Below are 27,457 nucleotides of genomic sequence, written 5' to 3'. Positions count from 1 at the left end.
ACTAAGGAGAGCATGAAGGAAGAAATTTGGATTCCAAGACATGGGAGAATTTGTTATCCAGATTATTTATATCCAGTCAAATCTGTGGTTCCTGAAATAACATATTGCTAAACTCTAGGGGTGGAATCCCTGGGATCTCTAAGGTCTATATGCCCCACATAGTAGCTGATCAGGAAATGCTTATTTATTAAATGAGTGAGACCAGAGCACTAAAAGATTATATCTTATGTGGAAAGTCTCAGTTGGAAGGATACTAATTTTCAGTGGGACTTTCAGTGGGACAAGGGCGTATCTAAAGATTTGAGAAAGAGTATCATGGTTTTTGCCCTGAAGACAGGGAAAGAGAGCTCTGAAAGTTTATATAAATCTACCAGGTTGATATGTATGTTTAGAAAGAACCAGGGAAAAGACTCACAAAAGTAGTTTTGCCAACACTTGGCTACAATAGGACTAAATGACTTTACTTTGTAAAGAACAACTCTTGATTGATGAATCTCTTATTTTAAAATGATGAGTATAATACATTGGGAAGAAAAGAGTAGGTTGAATTTATCCTGAGAGTAGCAGCGCTTTTGATTCTGTCTTCAGGATGGGTCCAATAAGCAGATCATGAAATGATTAGTTAGACATGAAATATGTTGCTTGACAGTATGCCTAAAGACTGTCATGACTGAAGAATGAATGCTACCTCATGTTGAAATCAGACAATTTGGTCATCCTAATGTAGAGCAAATTGCAAAATGTTTTCTTCTCCAGTTAATTTTTTTTTATTGTTCTTATCTTCCTGTTTCTTCTTTTCTGTTTTTCTAAGTGTAATTTCATTACTCTTGGGTGAGACAAGTTCCAGGCAATCACCCTTAAACATCAGATTGTTTACTTGCTTTCTCAGGGTTGGCCATCTCCTATAGAAAGGAAAGAATTCACGAATCTCAGAGCACTTTCTCCCATCCACTCATCCAGTCATTGCTCAGCACCTCCTCAGTCCAAATTCTGAAGCCCAGTATTTGAGGGCCTCCATTGTTTGGCACTATCATAACCTTGCCAGCACTCTCTTTTCTCTTTACCCCCTTCTTTACTCTAAACCAGACAACTTGGACCATCTGTCTCTAGCCTTCATTTTCAACTCTATCTGCCCTCTCCCTTCTGAACATCTGGTTCTTCCCAGTGTAGTCTGCTCATCATCCCCTGGGCACGTAATTTGCTTTCTTCCCCCCAACTTTTGCTAATTCTCTTACCCTTGCCTACAATTACCTTCTCAAATTTCTTTGTTTATCTAAGCCTACTATGGACAGGACTAAGAGTAGACATTTTAAGAGAGAATTGATTAGACTGAGCATGATTTTATTTTTTTAATTTTTAAATTTTTATTTACTTATTTATTTATGGCTGCGTTGGGTCTTCGTTTCTGTGCTAGGGCTTTCTCTAGTTGCGGCAAGCGGGGGCCACTCTTCATCGCGGTGCGCGGGCCTCTCACTATCGCAGCCTCTCCTGTTGCGGAGCACAGGCTCCGGATGCGCAGGCTCAGTAGTTGTGGCTCACGGGCCTAGTTGCTCCGCGGCATGTGGGGTCTTCCCAGACCTGGGCTCCAACCCGTGTCCCCTGCATTGGCAGGCAGATTCTCAACCACTGCGCCACCAGGGAAGCCCTGAGCATGATTTTAAACTGAAACAAAGTGGTGAAGTAGGAGACTGTGGCAGACTGTCCAAAGATGGTCACGACAGTATCTCCTGTCCTGCATGGTCTTCTGTACTGAGTGTGACCTTGCCATTCCTCCTTCAAGAGTTGGAGTATAATTTTCCTCCCCTTGAATCTGTGTGGGCTTGTGACTATTTTGACCAATAGAGTATGATGCAAGTAATGCTGCTTGACCTCTGAGGCTGGGTCATCAAAGGCAATTCAGTGTTTGTCTTATTAGCAGGAACACTTGGGTTTGGAGCTTTGAGCCACCGCATGAGAAGTCTGACTGTTTTGAGTTTGCTATGCTGTCAAGTAGCCAAGCCACATGAAGAGTTCACACGTAGGCACTGCAGTTGGCAGTTCTTGCCTTGGGGTTATCCCAGCCCAGGCACCAGACATGTGAGTGGAACCATATTGGACCCTTCAAACTAGTCTGTCCATCAGCTGAATTCCACTGAGTGATCTCAGGCAATGCTGTGAAGAGCAAAAGAATCAGCCACCTACATTCTACCCGGATTTCTAACCCACAGAATCTGTGACCATAATAAAATGGTTGTTATTTTAAGCCTCTGAGTATTGGGGTAGTTTGTTCAGTAGCGTTAGTAGTTAGAATACAGACCCTGAAGAATAGCTGTGGAACAAGAGCCTGTAGGAGGATGGCAGAGGTGGAATCAAGAGCAGAGACCAGAGGTTAAGTCTCTAGAGGGAAGAGGAAAAGACAAAAGGATTAGGAAAGAAACGGGTACATTTTGAGGAGGAAGGGTGGGGAATTCACACTGATGATCTATTATATTAATTATGTATGTGTATGTATATATATGTATATATATATATATATATATTTGAATATATGTTATTTATTTTCATATTTGGATGAGGTTGGAGTTGAAGTCTCCTTCCAAGAGGTGGAAGGTCTGGAGCGGGCTTGGCTGCGTGGTGGAGAGTATTCAAGACAGTGCAGATAACTGACCATCAGGTCCTTGCCTTTGACAAATACTCTTGTGAGGAAAGAGAGTGGCTTGGTGTTTAGTCATTACGGTGTGCCTTCCTTGAGTGAGCTTTGTGCGTAGTGTATATTGTCAGTGTGAAGTACTGGGAACCCTTGGAAGAAGTACAGGGGACTCTCTCCAGAGGAGTGCCTTGGACCACCACGACTCTGTGTGAGTTCTGAACCTCGACATGGCTCTTCAGGATTTCGAATAACCCAAAGATGCCTGTGGTTTTGGGGAATGGAAGGGATCCTACCTTTGGAGTGGGGCATTGATTTTAAGTAGCAGCTTTCTTGAGAGAAGAGGGGAACAAATCTACAGTTTTAGTTATGGAGCTTCAGAGGGCTTTTGTCCACATTGAAGACTCGGCGCGTGTTGTGATTGAGTGGTGGAATTGCTTCTATAAAATAATTGTTTTCTGTAGCCATCCAGCAGTCTGGCCACCAGACACATGCAAGTCAATTTGTTTCTGTGAAGGATTATGAGCTCCATGTCTAAGTGTACTCTTAAGAGTCTGGGAGTCCTGTAGTTTTAGATAGTTTTCCATTCGGTAAAATATTTAATTTGTTGAAATCTTTTAACTAATGTTGTAAGAAGAGAGATGCTGTAGCCTCATTGAAATCCTATTACTGGATAAAAGAGCGCTACCTTCATGACAGGGTAACCATGATGTATCAACCCTTTACTTCACGTATTGTGGTCAAGATAGAATTTGCCCCTGTGTTTTAAGGAATTCTACTATATTTCACTTGGTCTCTGTTACATGCTTTTAGATTATACCATTTCTTAATTTTTTTGTTTTTCCCCCACTCTGTTGGAATGACCTTGGCACTTCTGAGATGTTGTGACTTGTTTTGCTTATTTCTCCACCCTTTCCCTGAAAATTGTGATACATGTAGATAACTTGCTCTTACAGACCCTGCTTGATTTGTTTCTTTCTGACTTGCGTAATTTTCCTGGCTGGAGCTTGACCATCTCTGTCCTTTGTTATCATCAACTTAAATTATCAAACAGAAACACTGTCATCGTGATACCATTGCTTTTAAAAAACTGTTCATTTTATGTTGCTTTCTTTTTCTTTTTTCCTTTCTTTTTTTTTTGAATGTTGGCTAGAGCTTTAACTGTTTTTACTTTGGTAGTGGTTTTACTTTTTAAAATTTTATCATTCCTTGTTTCTGTAAAGCATTTTCTTTTATCTACTTTTGAAGAATTTTAATCTATTCATCCTTATTTTTCAGCATCCTAAATTTTCATTCATTTCAGTAGATTTCCCCCCACTTTAGCTTCTGTGGATTACGGGACTTGCTTTTGTTCATTGTTAGACTTGTTTGACTCTGTCGTGTGTGAACTCAAAGGATCTTTCATACTATTTTTTTTTAATCTTTCTTGGTCCAGCTGCTGGGCATTTCAGAGTTATTTGACAGTAGGAAGTATTATTCAGTTTTGTTTTTTTTTTTCATGAATTCCACAGGCTAGTGCTTGGTTTTCACAAAGTTTCTGAAAGTTTATGAGTGGGCTTTTGCACAATCTTCCAAGCCTTGTTTTGTGGGAGCTGAAGTAAAAGGCCCAGGCTGAGATTGTTCTTTGTGTGCTCATTTGATTCTGCTGCTGGTGTTCTGGTTTGTGCCAGTGGATGCAGTCAGCAAAAGACACATTGCTAAACAATGAACTCAGAATTGAAAGAAAGATTGGTGTGGTTTTGTTTTTTTTTTTTTTTTTTACCCCATCTAGCATTCTGTGGTTATTTCTCCTGATTTTTTGGCAAGTGTTGCTCGTCTGTGTCAAGCTGTGGGCACAGCAGCTTTAAATTTTTGCTTTGTATAATTCAGCTAGGAATTAGAAAGAAGTATTAGCAATCATATAGCATTCCATATTTTCCAAAGTATTTTTACTTAAATGATCTCACTGTAATTGCCCAACAACTTTCAAGAGGGCCAGTTGCCCTGTTTTACATACAAGGGAGGACTCACAGAGTCCAAGTGACTAGGTCACATAACTGGGAAGTCAGGGAGCCAATTCCAAGACTTCTGAGTACAAGCCCGATGCTTTTCCCACTGTAACATGCTGGGAAAGAATTATTGTCTTTATTACCATACACTCACAATTGGCTTCTTAGTAGAAGCAGATAAGAGCAAATCAACGTGGTGAGAAAGTGATGCAGGGAATAAGAACAAGCAGTGGCATTGCTGAATAGGAAGTAAATACAACATCAAATGTTAATGCTTCAGTCATACGTCAGCTGGGAAAGGTGGTGGTCAGTTTGACTAGTACCTGACTGGGAAACGAACTGACAAACTTCCACTTTTGTGTGGATCTCTCTTGGACACTTGAAGAGTAACAACTCATGGTTGGTTATTTTTGTTTTGTTTCTGAGGGCAAAAATCACAAGCAGAAGTTGCTGAAAATAGGATGAGAAGTTAATCAGGTTTATGAGAGATAAAGGCTTAGTTTCAACTCTGAGATGTAGAGAATAGTCTGAAATGCTGATTTTACTGTGTGTGTCTTTAAGCCTGTGATCTTCAGTTATCTTATAGACCCTAAGTTAGCAACATAGCTTTATGATTCAGATCTATTATTATCTGGCCGAATACATCTTTCATTGTCTTAATTATATCTTTGTGATATAGTAAAATCTGTTGTTTAATTTGCAATCAGATCACAAATTAGACAACAGTTTCGAGCAACTTTCTAAAATCACTTGGATGGTTTTGATTTAATGTGGGAAAGATGAGGGGAGAAAACTTAAAGGTCAAGATAACTTAAAGGTCAAGATAATAAGGTGGACCAGATATGTAGAGCTAAACTTTTTGGGCACTTTTGAGTTGAAAAAATTGGCTTTTCATTTAAAAATGTACTTAACATTTATTTTGAAATGAAATTATCAAAAGATTTTGACCTTAGCATAAGCTTTAAATATCAAATACTCAGTTTTATTTTATGAAACAAAAGGAATCTGAAAGAAATTAGACATGATCAAAAGCAAATTTAATTAAAATAGAATATTCTACCTTCAACCTATTAGTCTTGCTACAATTCCTCTTAAGAGACATGGATTTGTTAGAATTTATGTCATCCTAATAATTAACTGAAGTGAAAGAATTTTATTTTTAGAGCTACAGACTCTTTGATGTCATCTAATCCACTACTGATTGTAGCAATTTCTTTAGTAGTGTCCTTGGTAAGTGGATATATAGCTACTATCATTAATAGGAATCTTATTATTCATGAGACAGCATTGCAGTGCTCTTCAAAAAATATTTTTGTCCCAGAGACAAAACAGCTTTATTTTGTCATCTGCATGACAGTTTTATGGTACTGAAAGGAGCACTCAGTGGAATTCCTGTTTGAATTAATTAGCCAAGCCAATATTCCTTTTATAGTGGTGATCTTTTTGAAAAAATGGAATTACTGGAATTATTAGAACTACCAAGTAATTATCGGGGTTGAGAAATTGTGGATAATGGTAGCAGACTACAATGAAGAAAAAACATGGTCCTAATATTTAAAGAAAAGGAAGGAGAGATATATTCTTAAAGTGACAGTTTAATTTTTATATTGATGTTGGGTAAGCTTCAAGAGCTGGTTATTAAACAAATGGTTTGAGAGCATTTAAAACATGTTATATCTTTAGTAGCCAACGTAGGTTTACTTAGAAGCAAGTTATGCCAACCTAACCTTATTTCTTTTTTGATGGTAGATCAGCTGACATAGCAAATCATTTCAGCAGAAAGCTTTTTTTGTTGCTGTTTTTTAAAAAATATTTATTTATTTATTTGGTTGTGCTGGGTCTTTGTTGCGGCAGGTGGGCTCCCTAGTTGCAGCTCACGGGTTCCTTAGTTGCGGCACATGGGCTCCTTAGTTGTGGCATGAGAACTCTTAGTTGCAGCATGCAATGTGGGATCTAGTTCCCTGACCAGGGATCAAACCCGGGTCCCCTGCACTGGGAGCGTGGAGTCTTAACCACTGCGCCGCCAGGGAAGACCCTCAGCAGAAAGTCTGACCACTTTCCTGTGATGTCTTTCTGGATATGTATGCTGTTAAATCAAAAAATGGTTAAGTAGATTCGCAGTAAATTGTACAATCATTGGAAAGTCTCTGAATGAAGTACTCTAGGGTTGTATTTTTGACTATGTTTTGTTCAAGATTTTTGTGAGTGATATGGACATATTTGCTCAACTTGTGGAGAACACAAGTTTAAAGAGACTGATACAATGATGCGAGACAGACAAATCCCAGTAGGCTGGTATGTTGGTTCAAAAACAACAGGATGAAATTTAACTGTGTAAAGTCCCTTATTTAGATTTCAGAAATTTAACTGTGTAAAGTCCCTTATTTAGATTTCAGAAATTAGCTGTGTAGGTAGAGGAAGTCAGTTACATGAAAAACAATCTGGGATATATAGTATGAACCAATAACATGATGTGACTACTGAAAAAGCTAACTCAATCTTTTGCTGTATTAACAGAAACATTGGGTCCCCAGCTAGGAATGAGGTTCTTCTGCTGTGTCTGTGACATAGTGGACTATACATGAGTATGGTATTGACAGTTGGGCAGCACAGTGTAGGAGAAACATTATCAAACTAGTGTGTGTATGACAGAAATCACGACACATAGGCAATGCTTGAAGAAACCAGGAGTGCTAGTTTTTAAAGATAAAAAGAACTGGAAGTGGAGGCTGAGAGAGGTTAAGTAAATTGTCCAAGATGGTATCATTAGTTAATGGCAGATCCCATTCTCTACTCTTAGTTCAGCGTTCTTTCTACTCATCACAGTCTGTTCTCCCAGAAAGTATTAAAACCAATACTACCAGGGACAGGTTATTAGGAAGAGGATTTGGGCTCTGCACAAGAGCTTTTAGTGATTGGTGTTGTCCTCTAATATACTGAGTTCTTTGTTACTGGAAGAATTAAAATAGATTCCATATATTGTTTATTAGAGACATTGTGTATTTTAAGGGATAATTGTAAGCTGTCAGAAACTGAGCTGGTTATCATATGTGGAGGGCGATCAACCATATTCCTTTTTACATCTCTTGTCCTGGTTAATTATTAATAACGCCCTCTTTCCCACTCTAGGGTGTCCCAGTTTGGATGATAAATTGTATGATTGCCTTCATTATAAGGTCCCTTCCAACTCTGTGTCTGCTGAATGAAGATTATTTCAACATAAATTATATTGTTTGTCATCAGAGATCAACTCTGGTGTCAATATGTGGAGGCTTTGAGAAAGTCCCTTAACTTTTTTTTTGGAAAATTTCAAATGCAAAAGTAGGGAGAGTGGTATAATGAATTCCTAGGTACCTATCACCTAGCTTCACAATTATCAGTTCATGGTCCATCATGTTTGATGAGTCCTCCGTCAACTTTTTCCCGGATTATTTTGAAGTAAATCCAGAGTGTCATATCACATCATCTATAAATATTTCAGTATGTATTGCTACGAGATAATGACTCTTTTTTAAAACATAACTTTACTATCATTGTAACACTTTAAAAAGTTGATACTAATTCTAAAATCTTTCATTACCAGGTAGTATTCAAATTTCCCTAAGTCAATGTATACAGACACACACGCACACACGTAAACAAAATGTGCGTGTGTGTTACACACACACATATGTAAACAAAATGTGTGTGTGTGTTTTACAGTTTGTTTGGATACTGAGAGTGTATATATTGCAATAGACTGATGTATTATTTACAGTCATCTCATCCCTGGTCCCTCCTTCTTTCTCCTGTTTTTCCTTTTCCTCTTCATGGTGTTTTTCTTTCCTGTTCTCTTTCCTCCTCTTCCTCCTCCTTCAGTCTTTTTTCTCTCTTCTTCTTTTTTTTTTTTTCATTTTCACTTTATTTGTGAAGAAACTGGGGCATTTGTCCTATAGAGTTTTCCCCCGTCTGAATTTTGATGATTTCAGCCATGTCATTTGCTCCTGTGTTTCCTGTATGAATCAGTTTTCAAAATAATGAGTAGTTTCCTTCACATCTTCCAAAGATAACGTGATTTTTTTTTTTAGTGTATCATGATTAACTCATGGTTAATTGGTTATTGATGTGTTTTAGCCCATTACACTTATTATTGTTGTTGACGCTTGAAGTGACCCATCTTTGGCCAGTGAGAGCCTCTTCGTGGTGTTTCTGAGTCTTGTCAATATGACCCCAAAAGCCTTTGATGGCTTTCTTGCTTTCTGGCATGACCAGATATTCCAGGCTCATATTGTACTTTTTTCATTCCAGGCCTCACGCCAGCATTTTCACTCTTCCTCTCCCTCCAGGGAACAACTGCGGGAAGCAATTTCTTGTAAGAAATTGTTGCACTTTGCAAAGTTGCATGTCTGTCTCTAGTGAGTTGCTGAGCCAGATTCTCTCAGGTCTCAAGTTACCCCTTGGTTTGTTTAAGTTGGTAGATCAGGCAGCTTTAATAGTTTGAACCATTCTCCTCTCTTTGAAGTAACTTGGTTGGTTTGTTCAGTCTTTATTCCTTTCTTTGCCTTTTGAGTACAGGCATGCTGTGTTCCTTTTCTGCTTGTGAAATAGAAGTGGAAGGACCAAAGCCTTGTCTCATGATGCTGAACTTTAGTGGCTCAGACCAAGTGCTGAGCAAAACTGTCAGAGGTGTGATTTTGGAAACTCCCACCTAGTCATGGTTAGATATTAAACATTTCATTTCTCCAGGAGGAATGTACATTTCTTCTCTGAACAGCCAAATTTTCTGCCTTAAGTTTGGATACTTAGAACAGCAGAGCCTGAGACAAGGATTTGGGTACATATAGTTTATTTGGAAGGTGATCCCTGGAAACACAGTGAGGGAGTGGGGAAGAGAGACAAGGGAGGCGGAAAAGCCAGAAAAGGGTGCATAAATGAGTGGGTTATTGTTGTGGGTAGATGGGGTTAAAGCCTACTTCCAGCCTCCCAACCATGTAGAACTCCTCCATATTGTCCCAAGGAAGGGCAAAGAAGTTCTTTAGATATCCATTCTCATCCTTTGGTCTTAGTGTCATTCACTTTCAGGCACTGTAGCTTTTTGTCTGTTTGGTTTTTGTTTTTGTTTTTTTTTTGCCAAGCTCTCTTTTAGGCCAGAGAATGTCCTTAGGCAGACAGGTGAAATTACTTGAGCTGGTTTATAGTGTATGTGGGGGGTAGCAGGATGAGGAGGGGAGTTAGGGAAATGGGGAGTGGGGTTTGGGGTGGGGAAGTTGTTTTGCTCCCCAGAGACCATTTGGCCATATCTGGAGATACTTTTGGTTGTCACAACTGAGGGAGGAGGAGAGTGTTACTGGCTGGCATCTAGTGGGTAGAGGCCCGGGATATTGCTAAACATCCTACTCATAGAGTGGCCCCCTACAACAAAGAATTATCCAGCCCCAAATGTCAGTGGGACTGAGGTTGAGAAGCTTGCGTGTACAGGAATCCAGAGCTGCAGTGAGTGCTGAGGTGGGTGGACCAGGTGGATATGGGTGGGGCAACAGCGGCATCTGCTACACTTCTCTAGATGTGCTTTGGGTTTCCTACAACTCTGCTTTTGCTGACGATGTTCCCTTCCTCACTTCATTTCTAAATCCTTTTCATTCTTTAATTTTTTGGTATATGTTCTGTATTGTTTCACTTTTTATGAAAGAATATATTAATGTATTTTGTAATTATTTTTTCTTTTAGAGTTGTTTTTGTTATCTAACACCCAGCTCAAGTGCCACTTCTTTGATGAAGCCATCTCTTATATTCCTTACTAATACCTCCATTTTCAGAATTTCCATGGCATGTTATTTTGTCCATTTAATGTGACACTAATCAGTTTTAACCTTATACTGTTTTTTTCTTTCAAATTGTTATTTTTTTTTTTTTATTAATTAGTTTATTTATTTTTGGCTCTGTTGGGTCTTCGTTTCTGTGCGAGGGCTTTCTCTAGTTGCGGAGAGCGGGGGCCACTCTTCATCGCGGTGCGTGGGCCTCTCACTATCGCGGCCTCTCTTGTTGCGGAGCACAGGCTCCAGATGCGCAGGCTCAGTAATTGTGGCTCACGGGCCTAGTTGCTCCGTGGCATGTGGGATCTTCCCAGACCAGGGCTCGAACCCGTGTCCCCTCCATTGGCAGGCAGATTCTCAACCACTGCGCCACCAGGGAAGCCCCTCAAATTGTTATTTTTAAAAATAACGTCTATCCTATAAAAATTTTGAAAGAATTGTACGATGAACATCTGTAAAATCTTTATCTTATTTGTCAGTTGTTAACATTTTACCATATTTATTTCTCTCTTTACTCACACACGTGTGCATACGTATGCAGATATAGATTATATTTATATCTATATATCTAAATCTTTTTGCAGAGCCATTTTAAAGTAAGTTGCAAACATTTTGATACTTCACCTCTAGTACTTCAGTATATATCTCTCATTAAAAGGACATTTTTCTTCTATAGAATCTCAATGCCATTATCACGCTCAAGAAATTTAACATTGATACAATAGTATTATCTAATATGTGGCTCATATTTATATTTCCAGTTGTCCATTAATGTCCTTTTAGCTTTTTTCCCCTGATCTGTGGTCCAGGGAAGGATCATCACTGTATTTACTGCTCATACCTCTTTTATTTTCTTTAATCTAGAATAGTTCTCTTACCATTTTTTTTTTTCCTTCACTCATGATATCTATGGTTCTGAAGACTCCAGGCCTGTTGTTTTGTAGAATGTTCCACAGTTTGGTTTGTCTGATTATCTCTTCATGATTGCATTTAGCTTAAACATGTTTGCCAAGCTTTCTAAACAGGTGGTGTTATATCCTTCTCAGTGCAGTCATCATAAGGTCCATGATGCCCATTTGTTCCATTGTTGGTGTTGCTAAGTTTGGCCACGTGGTTAAATTAAGGTAGCATCTGCCAGATTTCTCCATTATAAAGATACCTTTTTTTATATTGTAATTTATTAGTTATCTGTGGGCTGATATTTGAGACTATCCTGTTCCCCAACAAGTTTTTGTCCATTGGTTTTAGTATCCATTGGTTGATGCTATTCTGAATCAATAATTTATTAGTGTTTATAGTTATTTTCATAAATGTCTTACCTCTAAGATCATACCTCCTAGATTGCAACCTTAATTGGAGTAGAATCTCTTAATTCTTATTCTGTTACTGACATGACGTAGAGTATTGTATATGCTCAATATTTTTTGAGGTATTGAGTGAATTAACAAGTAAAGATTATCTCTAAAAATGAGAAAAAAAGCCTTCTTTTATCCTGCCAGTTCAACCTAAATCTTTACAGTTACATACTCTTTTTTCTTAAGCTTCTTCAAGTATAGAATAATCAGTTACCTTTTTTTGTGTGTGTGTGTATTGCGTCACATACAATACTATGATTTTTTCCATGGTATCCTCCAAATGGCAATGTCTCTTCTCTGTAAATGCAAAGTTACTTACTCTGTATATTTGAATCAACTTTTTTATCCATCTCACTATGATATTTAGTTCACAGAAAATGAAATGTAAATACATAGTAATGTAGAGGCTATATACCTAAATTAATTAATTAACATCAGTTTCACTATGTCATGACAGTCATTATTACTGATTTGTTTAAAAATTATATTTGATACCTAACTACTTTCTAAAACTACAAAAAACAATCATAGAAAGGTTGAGAAAGCTTACTTTCTTTTTATGGTTTCAGATGCATTTTAGTCATTAAAAAAAGTTGGTAACAAATTGTATTAATGAAACATTTTGTGAATATGCATCAGAAAATTATTAAGATTAAAGTTGTCTACAATAGAATATTTATTACTCAATAAAGTAATGCTAATTCATAGCATTTGACTTAAGATATTGTTATTTTATGTGCTGAAATAAGGATACAAAATTTCAAGGTTAAAGGTTCATTTAAAGCATAACATCTGAAGATGGGACATTATACCCCTTTCCTAATTAGCCTAAGTTTCTAAGAATCAGCAACATAGCAAATTCCCTTTGACATACCTAAGAATTATGTAGCTTAATTTCCTGACAACTGTCTCTTTTTATAAACCACTGAAACAACTGACATGTTTTATCTGGAGAAAAGAAGACTAATAGAAGAAGTCATTTGCAGATGATTTAGGTACTGCCATGTAGGATAATGCTTAGGGTAGGACTTCCATGAATAGGTAAAAGTGATCTGTAGGCATATATATTTTTTCTGTACAAGATAGTACTTTATGCATCGACTAATGACTGCCCAGCAACAGAATCTGCTGCCTATGAAATAGTGAGCACATTTTACCTGGAAGTGGTCATGGAAGTTTGCGTGACCTTCTTACTTTCCCTTCATTCCCTTTGTTCTCTTCTTTCCTTTTATTTGTTCCTCTAGCTCTGTGCTGCCTAGTGTGGTCACTGCTAGCGACAAGTGGCAATGGAGTATTTAAAATATGGGTAATCTGAATTTGAGATGTGCTGTAAATGTGACACAACAGATTCTGAAATCTTAGTACTAAAAATAATGTAAAATATCTCATTAATTACCTTTATATTCATTGTGCATTGAAATAATACTGTTTTGTATCTATTGGCTAAATAAATAATTAAGATTAATTAATTTTAGTTAATTGTTTTGTTTATGATTATTTATTAAATATTTATTTATTACGATTAATTATCAGTTCCAGATAAGAAGGAATATTCTCCACCCTATCTCTCTCAGTGGTTACAATTAAAAACCCTAGAATACCTAAAGAATATAAACAGCAACTACCTGAGGACTCAGACAAATAAATAATAGCAGACATACTAAGAAGAGAGATCAAAGCTCAAAGAACGGCCCATATAGAGGTTAAAGGTTAGTTTCCTGTCGCCCCCCCCCCCCCATTTTTCCTTTCCCATCTCCTGGTTTAGACCCTAGAGTACCCTGGATCCTGGAACTATGCAATGGACATGGACAGAAGAAACTGCAAGGAAAACCCTTTCTCTTGGGTCAGAAGATCAAAAGGGTGGGGTGGGGGTGCTTTAGGATGGAGCTTTTTAAACTCTCCTGGCCTTAACTCAGGTAAACTCCAGTGGTGAAACTGGACTCCTGCAGCAGCCTCTCTAACTCTTTTGCTGCTTCACCTTTAGGTGGACACAGTCATGGGAAGCACACGAGAACTTGGGAAGGCTAAAACTCCTGCTTTCTAGCTGGAACACCAGGAAAAGGCACCCCTGGGAGTCAGAGAGTATAGAGGGAAATCACGGAGAGCTGGAGAAAAAGCTGGAGAAAAAGTGAAACTGATGTTAATTAATTAATTTAGGTATAGAGCTGGAGAAAAGCATCCTTTAATTTGTGTATGGAATCTCAGGCTTATTTTCGAACTACACATGTATGGAACTGGACAGAATCAATATAGCAAAGGCTTTGAGAATTAAACTGTGGTGTAGACTCTTGCCCAGGTCCCTGACTGGTCTCTGGGTAACATACACTTGGGGAAAACCAGGATAGCATTAAAAGGCTTTGAAAACTCTACTGCCATTTGAACCAAGTCCATAGAACATAGTTTAGCACTTTCAGTCTGAACCTAACTTTATATCAACTTATTTGACAGCTTAAATGAACAAACTCCTTGAAAGACATAAATTATCAAAACTCACTGCAGAAGAAATAGATACTCTGAATAATATTATATCTGTTAAAACAATTGAATTCATAGCTTTAAAAAGGCAATCTTTCAAAAATAAAACTCCAGGTCCAGATCATCTCAGGCGAATTCTACTAAACATTTAAGGAAGAAATAGCACCAGTTCACCACAGTCTCTTCCAGAAATTGAAGTGGACACAAAATTTACCAACTCATTTTATAAGGCCACATTCTCCAGGTATAAAAACCAGTCAAAGAAGTACAAGAAAAATAAAGTTTAGACCAGTATCCATCATTTGAAGAGAGAAGCAACTCTTCAAAAAATATCAGCAGATTGAATCTAGCAGAACAAAAAAATGTATCATGACCAGGTGGGCTTTATCCTAGGAATAAATAACACGTTCAACATTTGAAAATCAATCATGTTATTCTCATTATTTACAGACTAGTATACAAGATAAACTGTATGATCATATCAATAGATGCAGAAAAAACATTGGACAAAATTCAAAATCTGTTCATAACAAATACTTTTAGCAGACTAGGAATAGAAGGGAATTTCCTCAACCTGAACCTGAAAAGACATCTACACAAAACCTACAACTAACATCATACATGGTAAAAAAAACTAATGCTTTCCTCCTAAGACTGAGAACAAGGTAAGGATGTTCACTTTCACCACTCCTGTATAACTTTATACTAGAAATTGTAGACAGAGTAGTAAGGCAAGAAAAAGAAATAAAAGGCATGCAGATTGGAAAGGAAGAGATAACACTGCCTCTGTTTGCCTCTGTTTGTGTTCTAGCGGGAGGTGACACAGGAAACTGTTACAGAGTAGAAGAATCTCAGCCCTTTGATATGACATGATTGTTTATGTAGAAAATCCCAAGGAATTTCTAGAAAACTCCTAGAACTAATAAGTGAGTTTTCCGTGGTTGTAGGATACAAGGTCAACACAGGAAACTCAATCATATTTTTTTATGCTAGCAAGAACAGTTGGAAACAAATTTTAAAAACAGTGCCATTATAATAGCTACTCTCTCTCAAAATAAAGTACAATAAATAAAATGGAAAGAAAAAAGAAATAGTTATAAATTTAATAAGATATGTTCAGGATCTATATGCAGATGAAAGGAATCAAAGACCTTGGGACTTCCCTGCTGGTGCTGTGGCTAAGACTCCACGCTTCCACTGCAGGGGGCACAGATTCCATCCCTGGTTGGGGAACTAAGATCCTGCATGCCACATGGCATGGCCAAAAAAAAAACCCAAAGGAATCAAAGACCTCAGTAAATGGAAAGACGTATCATATTGATGGATTGGAAGACTCAATATAGTTGTCATTTTCCCTAAATTAATCTATAGTTTTAGTGTAATTCCCATCAAAATCCCAGCAGGATTTTGTAGATATTGATAAGATGATTTTAAAATTTATTTGGAAAGGCAAAGGAATTAGAATAGCAAAATAATTTTGGAAAGAGGAACAAAGTTGGAGGAATCAGACTACTAAATTTTAAGACTTGTCATCAGGGTGGTACAGTATTGACAAAAGAATAGACATGAATCAATAAAATAAAATACAAAGTACAATAATGGAACCACATAAATATGGTCAGTTTATTTTTCACAATTATGAAAAAAACACTTCAATGGAAAAAAGGGATAGTCTTCTTAAAAAATGGTGCTAGAGTGATTGGGCACCTCTATGCCAAGGGAAAAAAAATAACCTCCATCTATATCTTAAACCATGTACAAAAAATAATGAATCACATTCTGAAATGTAAAATTTCAAACTATAAAACTCTGAGAATAAAACATAAGTAGGAAGTCTTTGTAACTTGAGTTAGGCAATGAATTCTTAGATACAGCATCAAAAACACAATCTGTAAAAGAAAAAAGTTGATGAATTGGATTTCACCAAAATTAAAACCTTTGTTCTGCTGAAGATGCTGTTAAGAGAGTGAAAAGATAAGACACAGTGGGAGAAAATATTTGTAAATCACATATCTAACAGAGGACAAATTTCAAGAACATATAAAGAGCTCTCAAAAGTCAATAATAAGAAAACAAACAACTGAATAATAAGCAATGAGCAATAGATTTGAACAGTCTACCAAAGAAGATATACAGATAGCAAATAAGAATGTAAAAAGATGCTCAACTTCCTTAGTCATTAGGTAAATGTAAATTAAAACCATAATGAGATGCCATGAGACACCTGTTGGAAGGACTAAAAACAACAAGGACTATGAGAACAACAAACTGACCACATCAGTTGGTGAGAATGTGTATCAGTTGGAACTCTCATGCATTGTTTCTGTGACTATTAAATGAAACAGCCATTCTGGAAAAGAGTTTGGCAATTTGTTTTAAGGTTAAAGATACACTTTTTCATATGATCTAGCAGTTCCACTCCTAAGTATTTACTAGAAATGATAATCATTTTTCTAGAGATGGAAATTTTGTATTCATACAAAAACCTGTACATGGATGTTTGTAGCTGCATTATAAGACTGGAGATAACCCAAGTGTCCTTCATTGGGTAAATGGATAAACAAACTGTGGTACATCCATACGATGAAACACTAGTCAGCCAAGGAAAGGAACAGACTATTCATACATGCATTTAAATGTATCAATACATTTGGCTGGATTTTAAATACCTTACTATATGATTCTAAATATGACATTCTGGAAAATGTGAAACTGAAGGGACAGAGAACAGATCAGAGGTTGCCAAGGATGAGGGATGGTGGGAAAGTTCAACAACAAAGGCATAGCATGAAGAGATTTTGGAGGGTATCCTAATTTTGGTAGCATTTATACAAATCTATGCATGTGAATCTACACATAAGATAAAACTCATTTAACTCTACACAAAAAAGGTACATTTTACTGTATATAAAATTTTAAAAAATAGTTTAAAATTTAATTTCATCCTTTTCTTTTTACTCTTTTCAAGTTGCTACTAATAATTTTTAAATTATGTATATGGCTTGTATTATGTTTCTGTTGCGCACCGCAGCTTAGATACTGGAAATGCAAATAAGGAGTACATGTGGTCTCAGTCTAGAGACAGGAATCTGATAGAAGGAAGTCTCATAAGGAAAGGAGGGAAATTTAAATGATCTCAGTTTAATCTACCCCCACTTTCATCCTTTCCTCTACAGATAATTTTTGAGGGCCTGTTTCATGCAAATTATAACAACTCTCAGATATAATTCTTTATAGTCTCTTTTTCTTAATATAGGAAAAGAAATTTTACCTCTTAAGACAAAAAAATGTGCTGTACAATGGAATCATTGGCAGTATCTCTGAATTTGTGGGGAAAACAGAGTGTATGTTTGAGGCATTTGATAAGTTTCTTCATCATATCCTTGTGATGAATGTTCAGGTTTGTAGGGTTTTTTTTTGCAAAATTTTAAGATTTATTAATTATTGATGCTGTGTAACTGAGGATTTTAATTTTTATATTTTTCTGCATTTAAAATGTTTCTACATATTTGAAATACTTCATGTTTTAAAAAGATATCAATCAATTAAAAAAATAGTAGGCATATAGATGGTAGATAGACAAAAATGATAGATAAATGGATAGTGATATGGGCATAGACTAGATCCTAGTACTTCATTCAGCCTTTTACTAGTCCTAAGCATGAGGGACTCCTATAAACTTCAAATAAATAATCCACACGTGTACAAATGTTGTAAGTTACAAAGCGCTTTCGAACCTATTATTTCATTAGAACTAGACAGCATCCCATAAGGTATGAAGAACGATGATTTTCATGTCTTACATTTTTTTCAGATGAGGGAAATGAGGTTCAATGAGTTTCAATGATTTATAGAAGGTTACACAGATAATATACTGTGAAACTATTACTCAAATCTAACCTATTCCCTTGCCAATCTACCCTATAGGAAGGAGTATGAGGGGGTAGGGGAAGTCTTTACTACCCTGTCTTGCTGTCACCCAATGGATTGGGGAAGAAAGGGTAGAAGAGAACTGGGTACACACACTGAACCTCAGAGGTGGGGGTCTGCTTCGTGCATGGGATACACTCGTGGTCCTGCAGGCCTCCAGTACGTGTCTTTTGGTAGAACCTGGGCAGACAGTCCCCACAGACGGCATTAGAGGTAGCTGTACAGTTAGCCTTCTGGATACGATTGATGACAGCACAGGTGATGCAAGTCTGACATCTGTGGTGGCCCCAGCTGCTTTTGTATCTGAGGGCAGGGCAGGCTGTGCAGTATGCACCTCTACCTTCTCCGTAACCACAATCCTGCTAGTACTGGAGGGTCTCCTGCAGAAGTGGGGAGGCGGCTGTGGCTCACCGCGGGGACAAAGAAAATGGCAGCAGCAGTTCTGGGGAGGACTCATTGGCGTGAGCCCTCCCGGAGGCTGCTGTCAGTCCCACCCAACAGCCTGTTGGCTCCAATGCTGCAGGTTTGTAGTATTTGGGGGTAAATATTATTGTTTGAATGTTTGCACCCAAGAGGTACTGATAATTGAACTGTGGCTGCCAGAGAGGGAGTTTCCCAGAAGCATGGTTAGCCAGTCTGTGTATAACTTGAAAGTGAGGGTGCCAGCCCTAAATTGGAATAGAACCTAAGAATATTCTGATGGGTTGTAAATAGAGAGGTGAATCTAACAAGATTGAAATGTAATAGAGATAAATTTAAACTCCTGAAATGGCTTCCGAAATTCAGGTATCCAAGTTAAGAATGAGGGATATATGGCTTAGCATTAGTGTATATGTAAAATTTGGGGGCTTTTAGTTGATAGGACGCGTAATATGAGTTAACATTGATATGGCTGCCAAAAAAGCGACTTCAATTTGCAGTGGTATTTATTAATAGAAGTTTAGTATCTAAAATGAAGGCATGGATTTTTTTTTTACTTGATTCTGCGTTCTTTAGAGCACACCTGGAATCTTGTGTTTGGTTCTGGGTATTACCCTCTAAGAGGACTGTTGACAAACTGGTACACATGCAGAGAAGAGAGAGGAGACAGTGATAAAGGAAATGGAGACCAAGTCATAAGAGGAATAGTGAAAGAAACTGGGATATTTAACCTGGTCAAGAGGTGACTCATGGTGGGGTTGAAAGAGAGGTCTCAAGAACTGCCTGCAAATAATTGAAGGGCTCTGATATTAAAGTGAAACTGCACTTGTTCCATAAATTCCTAAGAACCAGTAGATGAAATTTTCAGAGAAAGATAGGTTGCATTTCAGTGTAAGGAAACACTATCAAGAGTTAGAACTAACTTTTGGAAATAAGTTAACCTCTCCAAAATCTTTTGTAGAACTGTTGCTTAAACCTGCCTTTCTGTTGAAAATCTCCTTCAGCCTAGCATTTCCACAAGACTCTTGTCTGACCCTTACTTCCCATAATTGGGAGTTTCAGTAAATAATCATTTTATGTAGCCACTGATAGGAATAATTCTTCCATCATTGGCAAAATACCACTTATTTACCATTTGAATTGCTTCTTTGAAACTGTGTTTTCCTGGCAGTGATTTAAGCTTAAGATAGACAAAATAGCACCATACTATAAGAATAAGGAAAGGAGCTTGTGGACAAGCTGTGTTCCTTCTGTAACCGGGGAGCAGGACATGTGGCCCGCTCTGTGGACCTGGTGATTGGGGCTTCCTGAGATGGTGCTGGTATGCTCTGAAGAGTGTCAGCTGCCAAGGCACAGCATGTAAATAAAAACTTTCTAGCACCGATTGTGATTTCTATGAAGAATTGTAGATGTGTATTTTCAAAGAGAAGTTTTCCTGCCCCATTGGTCCTACAGTGGTAGTCTGTCAATTTTCAGAGAATCATGAAAAATAAGACTTGAAACTGCCATTTTGTTGTTACGTGTTTGTTATACTTCTAGCCATTCTAGGTGTTTTGTTTCTTTACTTTTTCTTTCTTTGTTTGTTTCTTTCTTAACCTCACCTTATATCACCTCTGATCCTATTTTTATTTCTTTGTTCTCTTGCCTGCTCTTCCTTTTTATGAAAAGTTGGAGTAAGCAGTATCCAAGTGATCTGTACTCTGTGTTTGTATCATCTTCTCCAGGGTGAAATAAAGGAAATGCGATGTTATTGCTCTTCTCCATGATTTGTGTTGGTCTTTTTCCACCATCTCTGCCTTGAGGTCAGGGACTATGTTTTCTACTTCCTAGATAACTCCCCAGGTATCTAATATGTGCATCTGTGCATGGTGGGTTTTTAATAAATGTTCTCGTCTGATTTACTGACCATTCTCCCTAGCAAGGAAACATTGCTGCATTTTATTCCCAAGAGGCTATAGAGTATTAAGGTAGAGTGTTTTAGGAGTTCTTTGAGGTTGAAAGTAAGATTTTGAGAAATTCTGAAATGTAAGAGTGTGAAATTCTGAAAGATATTTATTTCTTTGTTTTGAAAATTACTTGTATAATATTTTTACTATGTGTAATATGGTTATCTCTATTTTCTTTCTCTCTAAAAGGATCCTTTCAGTTGAGGGTGTAATAATTGGTATACATTGTTTCCTTTAAAAAATTTATTGCATATTTAAGTAATTTTGGCAGCTTTAAAAAATTTTTTCAAATCAATGAAAATTAAAAAAAAATTAACACTCCCCAGTACTCTCTTTTAAAAGGACCCATTTGGGGAACTTGTTGAAAAATAAAGGTCTTTGTAAGTATTCATCTTATAAAAACACTCTTTGCTTTTAAAAAGGACTCATTGCAGAGTTTCTTTAAATGGAGAACTCTCCAATTGCATTTTCAAGATGATTTTAGTTATAAAAAATAATTTACTCATAACCGTTGAGTAAACACTTTCTAATTTATTTGTGTTTAAGTTTGGATTAAAATGGGATGAATTTTTGCATCAGATTAAAGAAAACAATGGCTTTATTGAGATATAATTCACATACCATGCAATTCACTCTTTGAAATATACAATTTAGTGGTTTTTAATACATTCACGAAGTTGTGCAACCATCAACACAAATTCCAGAACATTTTCATCTCCACAAAAAGAAACTTTGTGCTTGTTAGCAGTAACTCCCCACTCCCCCCTTTCCAGGCCCCTGGCAACCATCAATCTACTTTCTGTCGCTATGGATTTACATATTCTGGACATTTCATAGAAGTGGAATTACACAACAGTCATACAATATGTGGCCTTTTGTGTCTGGCTGTTTTCACTTAGCATAAAGTTTTCAAGGTTTATCCACATTGTAGCATATATCAGTACTTCTTTTTTTTTTTTTTTAATAGTTGAATAATATTCTATTATATGTATATACCACATTTTATTTATCCATTTATCAGTTGATGAACACTGAGTTGTTTCTTTTTGGCTATTGTGAATAATGCTGCTACAAACATTCATGTGCAAGTCTTTGTGTGGACATACGTTTCCATTTTTCTTGGGTGTATACCTAGGAATGGAATTGGTGGGTCCTGAAGTAACTCTATGTTTAGCATTCTGAGGATTGCCAAACTGTTTTCCAAAGTGATGGCACTGTTTTATATTCTCACCAGCACTGTATGAGGGTTCCAGTTTCTCCACAGCCTCACCAACACTTGTCATTATTTGTCTTTTTGATTGTAGCCATCATAGTGGGTCTGAAGTGGTATCTTATTGTGGTTTTGATTTTCATTTCCTTAATGACAAATGATGTTGAGCATCTTTTCATACATTTATTGACCATTTCTATATCTTCTTTGGAGAAATGTCTATTCAAATCCTTTGCTCATTTTTAATTGGGTTGTTTGCCTTTTATTGTTGAAGTAAAAGGGTTCTTTATATTCTGGGTATGAGTCCTTTATCAGATATGTGATTTGCCAAATCCTAAATCCAAATTTTTTCCCATTCTGTGGGTTGTCTTTTCACTTTCTAGGTATTGTTCTTTGAAGGACAAAAGTTTTAAATTTTTATGAAGTCCAGTTTACCTACTTTTGTTGCTTGTGCTTTTGATTTATCATCTAAGAAAACAGTGCCTAGTTATGAAGATTTACTCGTATGTTTTCTTTGAAGATTTTTATAGTTTTTGCTCATACACTTAGGTCTTAGATCCATTTTGAGTTAATTTTTGTATATGGTATGAGTTGGGACTCAAGTTCATTCTTTTGCATGTGGCTATCCAGTTCTCCCAGCACCATTTGTTGAAAAGACTCTGTCTTAGTCTGTTCAGGCTGCTATAACAGATTACCATACACTGGGTGGCTTAAACAACAGATGTTTATTTCTCACAGTTCTGGAGGCTGGGAAGTCTGAGATGAAGGTGCTGGCAGAGTCAGTGGTGAGGGTCTTCTTCCTGGTTCATAAACAGTCTGTCTTTTTGTTATAACCTCGCATGGCAGAAGCGGGAGGGGCCTTCTCTTGGTTCTCTTTTATAAGGGCACTAATCCCATTCATGAGGGCTCTGCCCTTATGACTTAATCACCCACAAAGGCCCACCTACAAGTACTGTCATACTGGGGATTAGGTTTCAACATATGAATTTTAAAGGGACACAAACATTCAGTCTATAGCAGACTCTTTTATTTAAAAATTTTTTAAAAATTGTGTAAAATATATATAACAAACATCTCAGTAGTGTTAAGTACATTCACATTGTTGTGCAATCTCCATAACTCTTTTCATCTTACAAAACTGAAACTCTGTACCCTTTAAAGAACAACTTCCCATTCTCCCCTTCTCCCAGCTCCTGCTAACCACCATTCTCCTTTCTGCCTCTATGAATTTGACTACTCTGGGTACCTCATATAAGTGAACTTGTACAGTATTTGTGTTTTTTATGACTGGCTCATTGCACTTTCCATAACGTCCTCAAGGTTCATCCATATTATACCATGTGTCAAAATGTATTTGTGTGTGTGTGTGTGTGTGTGTGTGTGTGTGTGTGTGTGTATGTGTGTGTGTGGACCATTTTTAAAGTCTTTATTGAATTTGTTACAATATTGCTTCTGTTTTATGTTTTGGTTTTTTGGCCACAAGGCATGTGGGATCTTAGCTCCCTGACCAGGAATTGAACCCGTACCCCCTGCATTGGAAGGCGAAGTCTTAACCACTGGTCTGCCAGGGAAGTCCCAGAATGTCCTTTTTTAAAGCTGATTAATATTCCGTTGTATTTGTACACTGCATTTTGTTTATCCATTCATCTGTCAATGGACACTTGTGTTGTTTTCATTAGTCTATCGTGAATAATGCTGCTGTGAACCTGAGTATGAAAATATTTGTTTGAGACACTAACACTGATTTCACTTCTTTTGAATATATACCCAGAGTAGAATTGCTGGATCATATGGTAATTGTATTTTTAAATGTTTGAGGTACTGCCATATTGTTTTCCATAGCAGCTGCATCATTTTACATTTCCACCAGTGGTGCACAGGGGTTCCAGTTTCTCCACAACCTCGCCAACACTTGTTATATTCTCTCTCTCTTTTTTCTTTAATAGTCATCCTTATGGGTGTCAAATGATGAAAAACTCTTTTTGCCGCACTGAATTGTCTTGGCGCCCTTGGCAGAAATCAATTGACTATAAATATGAAAGTTTATTTCCAGAGTCTGAATTCTGTTCCATTGATCTGTATGTCTGTCCTTATGTCGTTACCACACTGTCTTGATCACTGTGGCTTTGTAATAAATTTTGAAATTGGGAAGTGTGAGTCTTTCAACTTTGCTCTTTTTCAGGATTACTTTTTGGCCATGGTGGATCCCTTGCATTTCCATATGACTTTTAGGATTGGTTTGTCAATTTCTGCAAAAAAATAAGCCAGCAGGATTGCATGAAATCTGTAGATTAATTTAGATAGTATTGTCATCTTAACAATATTAAGTCTCCTGATCCATGAACATGAGTTGTTCATCTCCCATATACGTAGGCTTTCTTTAAAGTCTTTCAACAATGTTTTGTAGTTTTTAAAGTGCAAGTCTTAACACTTCTTTCGTTAAGTTTATTCCTAAGTATTTCATTCTTTTTGATGTTGTTGTAAATGGAATTATATTCTTAACTTTATGTTTGGATTGTTTGTTAGTAGTGTATAGAAAAGCAGTTGATTTTATACATCTATCTTGTATCTTGCAACCTTGTGAAGCTTGTTTATTAGTTCTCATAGTTTTGTGTGTCTGTGTGTGTGTGTGTGTGTGTGTGTGTGTGTGTGTGTGTGTGTGTGTGTGAATTCTTTAGGGTTTTCTATATGCAAGATCATGTCATCTGTGGATAGAGATAAGTTTAGTTTTTCTTTCCAATCTAGATGCCATTCATTTCTTTTTCTTGCCTAATTGCCCTGGCTAGAACCTCCAGTACAGTGTTGAATAGAATTGGCAAGAGTAGATATCCTTGGATCAGATTTCTAATGTTTAGTGGTTTGGAAATATGTATTACTGACAGTGCTCCTTTGAGAACTTGAAAATCCAGCATTGTGTCCTCCTGTAGTAACAAAAGTAATAAAATTTCTTCTATTGGAATTTAGCATGCTATTTATTTTTTGAACATCAAGGCACAATAGATTCTAGCTTGGCTTTTTCCAAAACTTTAATGCCTCTGTTCTATTAACTTATGGGTATAGTTGAGTAAGAATGAATAATCAGTACATTTATATTGTCTTTGCCTCTTAGTCTTGGCTTGGGGTAATGCTTTATAGTTAGAACACTTGAAGGAAGTTTATAATTTGTAATAGATATAGTTAAAACCAGGGATAATGATTGTGGTAGGGTGAAGGAGAGGTAGTGATTGTACTACTTTTGATAATTTAATTCCACACCCAACTTCTGAAGAGTATATTTTCTTGTTTAGATTTATTCCCTACAGAAAGTGGTAGAAGTAACTCTTCCATACTTTATTCTTTTTTTAAAAAATAAATTTATTTATTTATTTTTGGCTGCGTTGGGTGTTCGTTGCTGCGCGCGGGTTTTCTCTATTTGTGGTGAACAGGGGCTACTCTTCATTGCGGCGCGCGGGCTTCTCATTGCGGTGGCTTCTCTTGTTATGGAGCACGGGCTGTAGGCTCACGGGCTTCAGTAGTTGTGACATGCAGGCTCAGTAGTTGTGGCTCGCAGGCTCTAGAATGCAGGCTCAGTAGTTATGGCGCACGGGCTTAGTTGCTCTGCGGCATGTGGGATCTTCCTGGACCAGGGCTTGAACCTGTGTCCCCTGCATTGGCAGGCAGATTCTTAACCACTGCACCACCAGGGAAGCCCTATTCTGTACTGTAGATTTTGTCAGTACTTAGATACCCAATTCAGAGAACAGAATTTCTTTCATATATTGAGCATTTCTTGAATATATTCTGTATCTATTGTACTTTGCCCTGTCGGAGAAGACATGAAATAAGTATAAGAGCATATTTATTCTCTGAATGCTTACAAGATATTTAGGAAGATCAAGTATATGTACTTACTTTGTACTGCTGTGTATTTGTGCTGCAGTGTATATGTTCTGTCCCCCTCACTAAATGTAAGCTCCTTGAGGATAACCATCTTTGTATTGACATGGTATGTATCATAGTGCCTCACATGTACCATGTGTTTATTATGAATTTTTAAAATTAATGGAGCTACGAAACCAACATAAGACTACAGTTAAATACTCACTGAATGGCATAACCAATCAGTATTGTTGAATTTCAGAAGTAACAATGATCAGTGTGTACTGGATTTATTAGGGAAGGCTTCATGCAAGAGAAGGTAATTAAGAGGGCTCATACAGGATGAGTAAGAACTGAGCAAGGGGAAAGAGCATTTCAACTAGGTGTCATAGTTTGGAGGTCAGCGAGTGGATCATGTTGATTGGAATAGAAAATTGGTATCGGCTTGTAGATAGAGAGAAGGGTGGATAAATAAGGAACATTGTGTTTTGGAGGCCTTAAATGCCAGTTTGAAAAGTTTGCTCTTACTCCATTTGACATTAGAGAACCATTGAAATTTTTTGAGCTAGGATGTTTTGGGGCAAAGCAGTACTTTAAGATTTACTTTATGATAGTGTGTATTATGGGCTGGACGTATTGGGAGACCATTTAAGAGGGTATGGTAGTAATTCTTCTAGTCTGTTGAGTCCTTAAAAACAGAGTTTTTTGTTTGATCTTTCATGCCCAGCATAGTGCCTAGAGGAGAGTTCAAATTTTTGTTCTTTGGATGCATAACTGTATGGACTAAGTCATCTGGGCCTGGGTTGAGCTGTTAGCAGTAGGAAATATGCATATGCGAAACATTTTGGGGAAAAAATTGAGATGACTTGTTTTCTAAGAGTATAAAGGGTGTGGGTCAGTTCAAAGATGACATTAAAGTTTCAGCATAGGTGACTAAGGAGTAGCAGTGCCATCCCTAGAAATGGGGAAGTCAGTTAGGGGAAGAGAGGAGTGAGAAAAGGGATAGTCATGAGCATGTTTTTAGACTTGTTGAGTTTGAAGTTGAAATACATAGTACACAGGGTTAGAAAGGCTCAAATGAAAACTGAATTCTGAATGTTTGAATTTAGATGTCACTATGAAGATATTATTGTTTGAGCAGTAAAAATGACTGGACTGATACAACACTATGTGTGTGCATGGGTACAGAGGTTGTGGGCATGTATACAAGTATACACACTCTTGTACACTAGAACCCAGTATGTGTGTTAGATTGTGGATATACTAATCTGCTTGTTGGTGTTAGTGGAATGATGAGGACTGATTCTTGGGGTGAGCAGAGGGAAAAAAAAGGAAGCTAAAGAAGGAGAAAGGAGAGGAACAGAGAGGTAGAAGATCTTATAGTACAAATTTGCCAAGGAGCTTTTGTAATTTATCTTATGCTTCAATATAATACTTTCAATAGTAATAACACTGTTACTAACAATAGTAGTACTCCTGTTTGACTTGTTGAGTGCTTACCATATGCCAGACACCTAGCTAGACATGCTATCTCTTTTTACCCTCACAACAAATCTGTGATGTCAGTACTATTATATCTTCTTTTTACTGATGAGGAAACTGAACTCTAAAGAAGTTAAAACTTGCCCAAATGACTTGAACTAATAAATAATTAGGAGATCCTGTGGTTTTAAATCTGACTTTTTGGACTCCAAGCCAAATGTTCTTTCCATTATACCAAAGGTTTGTGTGTTTAATTTCTTCAAGACAAGGACTTTATCTTTAGAAAATCAGTCCTTGATAAAGGCTTATTAATTAACAGGCAGTGATTGGACAGTAATGTTTCCTATTAACAAAATCTGCATGTACTTTGGATGT

The 27,457-nt window shown here is 37.1% G+C and overlaps 1 protein-coding gene across 4 annotated transcripts in view; it reads left to right on the top strand.

The window, feature by feature from the left end:
• BABAM2 (BRISC and BRCA1 A complex member 2) overlaps nucleotides 1–27,457 on the top strand; it is a 450,608-nt gene that overhangs the window by 62,763 nt on the left and 360,388 nt on the right. The window lies entirely within an intron of this gene.

Source organism: Balaenoptera borealis (genome assembly GCF_965194805.1).
Source record: "Balaenoptera borealis genome assembly, chromosome: 15".
NCBI lineage: Eukaryota > Metazoa > Chordata > Mammalia > Artiodactyla > Balaenopteridae > Balaenoptera > Balaenoptera borealis.
This window is presented reverse-complemented; position numbering and strand designations above follow the sequence as displayed.